The sequence below is a fragment of the Rattus norvegicus genome, chromosome 15 (genome assembly GCF_036323735.1).
Source record: "Rattus norvegicus strain BN/NHsdMcwi chromosome 15, GRCr8, whole genome shotgun sequence".
In the NCBI taxonomy this organism is placed as follows: domain Eukaryota; kingdom Metazoa; phylum Chordata; class Mammalia; order Rodentia; family Muridae; genus Rattus; species Rattus norvegicus.
Genome location: NC_086033.1, coordinates 100,104,556 through 100,113,497, shown reverse-complemented (window position 1 = coordinate 100,113,497; position 8,942 = coordinate 100,104,556).

The window sequence follows — 8,942 nt, the reverse complement described above, 5'->3', positions numbered from 1 at the left end:
GTCTTTGTTTTTTGTAATTTGGTTGCCCCACTCAGGATGATATTTTCTAGTTCCACCCACTTGCCTATGATTTTCATGAAGTCATTGTTTTTGATAGCTGAGTAGTACTCCATTGTGTAGATGTACTACATTTTCTGTGTCCATTGCTCTTTGAAGGACATCTGGGTTCTTTGCAGCTTTTGGCTATTATAAATAAGGCTGCTGTGAACATAATGGAGCACGTGTTCTTGTTATATGCCAAGGTATATGCCAAGGAGTGATATAACTGGATCCTCAGGTAGTGCAATGTCCAATTTTCTGAGGAACCTCCAGACTGATTTCCAGAGTGGTTGTACCAGCTTGCAATCCCAACAACAATGGAGGAGTGTTCCTCTTTCTCCACATCCTTGCCAAGATCTGTTGTTACCTGAGTTTTTGATCTTAGCCATTCTGACTGGTATGAGATAGCATCTCAGGGTTTTTTTTGATTTGCATTTCCCTGATGCCTAAGGATATTGAACATTTCTTTAGGTATTTCTCAGCCATTATCTATTCCTCAGCTTAGAATTCTTCATTTATCTCTGTACCCCATTTTTAATGGGGTTATTTGATTCTCTGGAGTCTACATTCTTGAGTTCTTTTTATATATTGGATTTTAGCCCTCTATCAGATGTAGGATTGGTAAAGATCATTTCCCAATCTGTTGGTTGCCATTTTGTCCTAATGACAGTGTCCTTTGCCTTACAGAAACTATTCAGTTTTATGAAGTCCCATTTGTCAATTCTTGATCTTAGAGCAAAAGCCAATACTATGTATCAGGTATCTCCAAAGATAAAGAGCTCAACATTACAAAAATAGCAAAGGCTATGCTTTGTACAGTGTGTATTTTCCACACTTAATAAAAAAAACTATTTTAGTCTGTATGTTTTAAAAATAAAGCTTGCTAATTTCCTTTGGTTCTAGGAATATAGTGACTAATTCTATTCCTTGAGGTCAACAATAAACTATTATTAATATGTTTCAGCTGTGCTTTGGACATTACTCCAAGAATTTAGTACATTACATTATCTCATGCTCATGGCAATTTTGGGGATACTGTAATAATCCCAACTGAAAAATTTGCAAAGAGAAGCAGAATGAGAAAAGGATGGTGAAGTTTGATTCTGAACCAAAGAGTTGATTTTGGAAATCCACATTCATTGTAACTATGCCATACTTCTAAGCAGAGAAGGGTGTGTGTGTGTGTGTGTGTGTGTGTGTGTGTGTGTGTGTGTGTGTGTTCTTGCATCTGTATATTTGTTTGTAGAAGAGTATATTTACATATTCACATAATTTTTCAATTCAATATTGTTGGTCTGCTGCCATCCCACTTGGTAGGAACACAAATTAGTCATAAACTTTTAACACGAGTGAAGCCTGAGGCATGAGAAAAGATAGTATCAAGGGGAAAGAAAATGTCCACACAGGGTAGGCTCAGGGTAAAGGTACTTGCTGCTACCCTCAAAGACCTAAATCCAATCCCCATGACTTTCCTGATGGGAGAAGACGATAGACTCCTTTTAGTTTTCTTTGACTGTCATTCATATACCGTGGCAATGCTCTCTGGAAACATGAACACTTGCTATAAATAAATAAAATTTATTATTCATTTATCATGTATAAATGAACAAAAATGAAATAAAATTATTTAGAAAAATGATTATTTATATAAAAATGTAAAGAAAATATACAGATAATTCTAAATGTAAACTTTACCTGGTATCTTTTTTTCTCTGTGATTTCATCAAATCTAGAGAGCAACAACACTTCAAGAAGAAGACAAAGACCATGGTTCACTCTTGCTCATGTGACCGCTTCCACAGAAAATATATTTTGCTGCATCTTCATAAACAGAATAAAATAACCTTCTAATTAATTATTAGTTGTTAAATAATAAGTTGACATTCTAAAATTGTATCTTAAGACTGTATTAAAGGTATCTTTTCTATTAAAAACAGCCTTTTTTCCCTCTCAGACCCTTAAAATTTTAGTAATTTATATAAATTAAAGCAATGGATACGAAAATAGGATTTATATGACAAATTTCTAGAAGGAGTTTTAAGACGTCAATTGGTGGCCACATTCATGTTTTAGTTATTTGAAAGTTGTTTCTTTGATGATTCAGTCATTACTATAAAGTCATATTTTATCAGATAGGGAGGAGATATTCAGTTTCATGAGCGTAGAGTCTACTGTAATATCTGACTATACGTGATGAGCATATAGGCAACCGTCCTGAAAACTATGTCTGCTTGTGCTCCTTAGAGTAGCTTTATCGTTATTGTCATTGCAGAAAAATAACATCTTTATTTCTCTTTTGGTGATAGTAATTTTTGTGGTTACCAAACTCATCCCTTTCAGTCTTGCTTTCTTTCCTCTCAGAGAGTGGCTGTTTCTCAACTCTTCAAAGCCCTGCTAGGTTTAGTTGCATTGGCTTATCTTTGAATAACATAATATACTTTGCTCTCTCAGTTTGAAGCACTCTGCACAAACCAGAAGCTGTGGAAGCTGATTTAGGTCAAATGTCACCAACCTTCTGACTCTCATTCTTCTAGGGCTGTGTCTTAATTTGGGAGAATTAATGTTCTGCTTATATCTAATTGCTTAAATTTCTGATAAGGATGACATTGCCTTTATTCCATTACACAATTTTTATTTCCTCCTGGGTAAATAAATGATTTAGAAAACATAGTAGTCTATGAGCTTTACATTAATTGAAACTTTATATCCTGGTGTCTTCTTGTAATTCCTACCCTTGAGGCCAGGGAATAAATGTTTCACTGTGGCCTTGGCTGTAGAATGAGAAGTTGTCTCAATCATGAATGTAAATAAACCAATGAGTGAATGCATCACCCAATTACACTCTCAGATACTGCACTAAATGTGATTTCAACACACTTAAGCTTGATCAGGTGTTTATTTGGTCACTATCTCTCCTTGCAGATAACTATCATGAAGATTTCAGTCAGGCTAAAAGGAAGCCACCATGCTGCAGCCCCGGTTTATTTACAGGGATGCTGTGGTGTTTAAAGCATCCTCTCTTCTATGTACTGTGAGTGTATTCCCTTGGGATTTACCCATTGTTTATTTTCCTTACATTCTCGTAAAACTCTGAGAGGAAGGTTGCATGGTTGTTAAAGTTTCTGATAACATCTATTCAGAAGACTTTTAGGAGTGTGCTCTCTATTTGATTCATAGACTGTTGAATAAAGATTTAGCTTGATACCTTCATCATTCACTTTAACTAGTATTAATCTCCAGTATCCTTCCGTCCCTGCTACTGGCGAGATGCTCAGAGGACTGGCATTCATGTTTTCTGGAAGTGTGCAAGAGCCTCTTTTTAGTCTGGAATTTCATGTTTCTATCTTGGGGTGAGCTTATTTGAGGTATTGTTTTGAATGTCTTTTAGCCTATTTCCTTTTTTAAAATTTTAAAATTTTTTTAACTTTTAATTTTGATACATAGTCTTGAATAAAAAATTTTGTTCCTGTTCTGCTTTACGGAAGCAGATCCGACAGCTTTGGCTCAGCACTTCCTTCCTTTCCTCTCTCACAGGCTTTCCTTTCAATATAATTTTGAAGGATTCCATAAAATGTGGCTCCTGGTTTTTGTTTTAATTTCTTCGAGGTTATTTCTAAATCTTATAGGTTGCACATCTGTTTATCTTAGTATTGCTTTAGTATCCTGGTCATATTTCATAGGAATTGTTTTCCTTTTAACTTCTTGCAAATATTCTTTATGCTTTAATACATTTCTTAGTATCTCTATTTCCTCAAACAACTGTAATTTGAGAAGAACATGAACTGTGAGTCAGGTGTATAATGTCAAGAGAAAATGAAATAGCAGTGATTCCGAATGGGAAGATGTACTGTGCGGCTGAGCTTTCTCAGAGTAACACTGCCACACAGGTACACTTTAGTTTCGCAAGATAATGTGAAAACAGCTTAAAGCGAATATTGCAATTTTTTAAAAATATAGATTGGAATTCACTTTCTGTATATTACTTTAAAATCTTTTATCTTAAATAGTATAATTTTAAGTATTACAGAGCAGAAAATGGGAGCTGGAGAACCGGAGAGCAGGCTCAGCAGTTAAGAGCACTTGCTGTCGTCATGCAGAGGATCCATGTGCATAGTAGCTCATAATCACATGTAACTCCAGTTCCAGGGAATCGGATGCTCTCTTGACAATTCAGTCACCAGGCACATAAGCTGTTCACATACAAACATGTAGGCTTAGCACTCATACCATTTAAACATTGCAATGAACAATGTTTAGAATTTTCTGTTGTATAATTTTGTTGTAACGAACGACTGTTCTATGTAGAGGGTATAACTCAGATGGTTGAGGAAGAAGGATGATGAGTCATATAGAAAAGTTCTGTCTCAAAATAGGAAAACAATTAAATAACATTCTATAAAGATAGTCTCTATTGAGGTATAAATCTTGAAAAAATTCAATAATAATTGGGTGCTTACATTGTATGATTTCATCAGAGATTACATTAAAGAAATACGTCATTGAAGAACTCATTTGTCTTGAGATATCTTTTAAGAACTCAATTTATCTTGTAGTTCTAAGGCAATTAATGCATTATTCATTCTATTAACATTTATTGAAATTTCTCATGTGAGATTTCACCAAGGGCTCTGCTGATTCAAGGAACTGTCTTAAAGGAACTTGAGACTTCAAACAAATGTCACACTAGACTTTCTCCTTTGACAGAAAGTTAAATAACAAAAGTAGCAATCACCATATCTTCACCTTTTCAGTGGAATATAAATGTATGGTGAAGCAGAGTATTGAGGCAATGACAATGTCTATGGTAGTGTTTGCCTTCAAACTGTATTCCTGGATGTCATGCCATGCCTGGTTGGGCTTGCAAACCCTCCTTAGTTTCCACAAGCTCGTTCAAACACAAGAGTCATCATAAAATTGAGTCATTTCTGTGCTTTGTAGAATTGCCATATACACCGTCTTGCTGTGAATTTCTGGATGGTGAATATTCATTGAACTATCAACCATTTGAAAGGAAACACAAATGTCAAAAACTCAGAAAGAGAAAAGACTTTAGAGGTTTCCTAATCCATGCCGTGTCTACTGTCTCACAACAAGTTCAAAGTAAAATCAAGACAGGACCCACAGACCTCCAGGTTTGGTGCCTTTACTTTTATAATAAAAATATTGACAAATTGTGTTTAACTGGTGGACAGCTTATATATAAAAAAGAACCCACAATATCATGCCAGATGTCTAACTCATCTGAGTTCTGGGTACTTTTGGAATTGCTCTTTTTGGACCCTTTTCTTAAATTTTCTGCTCCTCAAAAGAAAAACCTGTCTACCTGCTTCTGCGATGAGCACATTTAGAGACCTTGTTGAGAAACAAACAAACAAACAAACAACAAAAACCAATAGAATGTAAGAGTGTAAGTTTCCACGGTAAGAGGTGTGGAACACTACACGAGTGTGGCTTTATCCCCCTTGTTTTTAATAGGGCTTTCTAGAAGGTGTAGCTTTTATTGTAAACTTTACACAAGGATTTGGTCTGAAACCTTTCAGTTTATGTAATACAATTTGAGTTATATAAAGACTTACTAACACAATTATCTTCAGATTAAGCCATTTTGTCTTTTCCTATTTGCATGGTAAATGTTAGATAATTCAATAGCTAAATTTATGCTATCTTAATGCTGTTTGCTGTCCTGATCTAGCAAGAGGACTTGTCTATTGGACTTTCTCCAGGAGTTCAATTGATATGAGGCTATGTAATTTTCTTCCTACATCTTCACATCTTTTGAAGCAGTTATAATTATAAAGCAGATGCAGACTTACGTTGACAAACTATTAGATTTTGGGATGCCTGTCTTCCTGTTTTGTAATTTTACTTTATTTGAATCAAGGAAAAGTAACTTCCACACTTTAACATCTAAATCACAGTGCTGGGTTTCGTAAACACTTCGCCTTTAACATTCTTAGATTTCCTGCTGAATGGCAGCCAGAAAAGCTTAATTTACAGTGAGAATAAAGAAAGGTGATCTCTGTGGTTCTGTTTTGTCCTGCAAAAGCCATGATATTTCAGATGTTTTAGAAATGATTTAGTAAAAAAAAGATGAGCTTTCCCCTTTTTCTTGGAATTCCTTCATAAATTTTTCCGAGTTGTAGACAGACAGATTTTTCTCTCGTTTTATTTCCACCCATTCTCATTTTATCACAAGCAAATGATCCATTTTTGATGCATGTGCGTTATATTAGTTGTCCTGCATTTCATATCTTGAAAGAGTTGAAATAAAAGCAATTATCTACAGCTTTCCCCTTCATTCCTCTCCCTGTCTCTGAGCAGAACAAATGAATCTGGGGCCAATGCTGTCTGCAGTAGGCAGTAACCCAGAATAGAGATGCCTTGGACGGAACCATCTCCAGTGCGGTCTTACGCTGCTGCTGTCTTCTTGCTTGAGCAGAATGCGAATAAGATGCCTTCAAATCCCTCATGGAAGCTGCTTTCAGGCTTTTTGTTGAGGGTGAGTGCTCTGGCTTATTGGCTCCTCAGAGTTCACACTGCTACCACATGGAATGCATTACGCAGATAACATCAAGACCCATTGTAATGAAAGCAGAATCTTTGACGCATATCAGTCAAAGATTCCACAGTGGTTTGTGAAGACTTTTGTAGACTTACACAGCCTATGTCAGAGCATGGGCATTAACTGCTGGGTAGACATTCCCTCATACATGGGTTATTTCTAGTAAGTTGGCTGTTGGGGGAACTCAACTTACTCTTGAGTCTGTGTGGGTGAGTGAGTGAACCAGGGAGGGAGGGAGGGAGGGAGGGGGGAGAGAGAGAGAGAGAGAGAGAGAGAGAGAGAGAGAGAGAGAGAGACACCTGCATAGCATGTCAAAAGTGGATAGGGCTGTATCTGAAGAGCTGTTTTGTCTACACAAGTATTTGAGGGAATAAAGGCAGCACATACATAATCACAGCCCCTTTCCTATATTCCAAGAGAAACTCATCAAAATGTTCACCTCTCTATTTTTATTTTCCTAATGTTTTTCCTTTAGTCAAGTTATTTGCTTGTATTTTCCTTCATTGTGATAAGACTCAAATAGAAGATGACTAAAAGTTTTAGCCCCGTGTATTCAGAATTGCAACTTCAAGCCTAAGAGTCTCAGTTGCTCCAGCACGCCACAATTCTATCCCATCGGTCAAGCATTACCCCCACTGATTGGCATGTAAGGGCTTCTCAGGTTGGTCATGAAGATGACTTCCCACACATGACAGTCTGTCCGCTGTCCATGGCTCTAATTTTTATCAGTAAAATGGAAAAACTGAGTTCTCTTGGCTGTTCCAATGAACAGAGCAGGATATTGGCAACCACCAGCACATGGAGAGGCACCATCCAAGGCACAGACATGGCTGCTTCTGATAAAGGTTAATTTGTTTCTCCTGAACTAAACTAGCTGCTCAGTTTGGTTCATGTCTGCCACCTGGATCCATTTGCTTTGTCTTTTTGTTTGTTTAGTGTTTGTATGAAACTTACTGTTTTTGTGAATTAAAACGAATATCTATGTCATAAAAATTGTGAAAATATAAAATTTTAATTAAGGCATGTATTTTCATGTGTTGTTTGCTATAATGAGACCTGTTCTTCCAAATAAAATCATCATGCTACAAGGACATTCATAGAAACCTAAAGGGTTTATTGAAAAAAAGCAGACCCAAGACATGGTGCAGAGCTTAGATGGTGGAACTGGAGAGTTGGTGCTGTACTGATCACAGGTGCTGTATTTAAACTGTGATTAGACAGGTGAGCTCAGCTGCCACCACTTCAACCCTTTTCTCTTCCAGTGATGCTGGACTTTCCTGAGATCCAGAAACCCAAGCTCCTGTGTTGATCTGAGTGATTAATTTGGGTATAACTAAGGTTCTGCATAGGTCTTTACAAGAAGTGAATGACTAACTTGGAGATTCACTCTCTAGTCTGCCTTGTGCAAGACTAACTCACTTTGAACTCTACAAAAGGCTCCATTATTTTCTGAGAAGTCTAGGCACATGGTTTATTACTTCACTCACCTGTGTGTGAGTACTAGACATACTGTCTATTTCTACTTTGTCACAAGATTGAAGGTATGTCTGTCTCTCCCATCTCCCTTCCCTCTTTTGTTTTTCATGCTACCATTAACATCATTCGGAATTAGATCCAGTCCTCTGGTAGTAAGCTTCAAATGAAAGATCTCTCTGGTTTCTGTATCCAGCTTGTCTGATTTGACACACAAAATTGTGTCTGCATCTCTTCTAATTACCTTGTTTCTTCTCTGTTTATAGACCTGTTTTCCCTTATTTTCTTGCCACAGTCTTGCACTGAAGGACTTGACTTGCAGAAGAGCAGTAATGAGTCCATGAATGCTTTGTGAAACCTCTCTTTTTCTTGAACATGAACTGAGGATTTTCATGTTCTCTGCAGGAACGGATACCTCTCCACCTTTACTGCCACTGACCCTTGCAAATACACACATGATGCTTCTGTTTCAATGGGCATAGAACAAAGGCAAGCAACTTCCCCCAGAAATCTTTTACCTTTCAAACAAGAATCCTGTTTTGGCAGCAAAGCTAATTTCATTGGCACTGCACATCAGGTACTGCTGAGGGTTTACATAGTTTTTTTTTGTGTCTTGAGCTTTGTTTCCTTAGAAAGGACGATATTAAGTTTTAAGAAAAAGTGGCGCTTACCTAGGAAGCGCAAGGCCCTGCGTTCGGTCCCCAGCTCTGAAAAAAAAAAAGAACCAAAAAAAAAAAAAAAAAGAAAAAAAGTGCACTGGCCCATAGCTCCCTGCTTCCAAACCCTGTGGGAGAGAGAGCTCATTGCCCAGATGTGTGGGCAATCCTAAGACTGCAGGGCAGGAAGACCGCCAGTACTGCCCACCTTT